Genomic DNA, 594 nt, shown 5'->3' with positions numbered 1-594 from the left:
CCAGGGGGAGACAAAGGGCCGGGGCACAGCCGGGCCACCAGGAAAACCAGCGCGGGGCCCCACCGCCCCACACCAGGGGGCGGTCCCGCCAACGCCTGGGACGCCGGCCGGCGCCCGCCACCCTCGAGGGCCTCCCCACGACCCGGCCCCGCCGCCGGGGCCTAGCATGCGACGGTTCCCCCCGCGTGCAGCGGAGGAGCCCGTCCACCCCTTCGCGCATCCATCTGCGTCGCCTCCACACATCCATCACCACCTCAGCCGACCCCAAGGGCTCACACGTCCTGGGGAAACGCTCCCGAGCCAGGCGGCCCGACCTAGGGCCACACACCGCCGCCGGCTGCGGCTCGAGGCAAGGGCAGGCGCGGCAGGGCTCCCCGTGGCTGCGGGACTGGGGAGCCGGGACCGGGGGGCCCCCCCCTCCGGGCTCGCCAACGGAGGCGACCCCGCACGCACACACGCCACCCCGCGCCTCGGACACCGGCTCGGCTCGGCCCGGCGGGACCCTCCCCCGACTCGGAGGGGGGAGGCGCGGGCCACGGTAGGCAAAGAGCGGCGCTCGGCCCCACCGCGGGACCGGCGCACCCCTCCCGCGGA

Source organism: Hippopotamus amphibius, unplaced genomic scaffold (genome assembly GCF_030028045.1).
Source record: "Hippopotamus amphibius kiboko isolate mHipAmp2 unplaced genomic scaffold, mHipAmp2.hap2 scaffold_375, whole genome shotgun sequence".
Lineage (NCBI taxonomy): Eukaryota > Metazoa > Chordata > Mammalia > Artiodactyla > Hippopotamidae > Hippopotamus > Hippopotamus amphibius.
The sequence above is the reverse complement of the archived record's forward strand: the minus strand, read 5'-3'. Positions refer to the sequence as shown.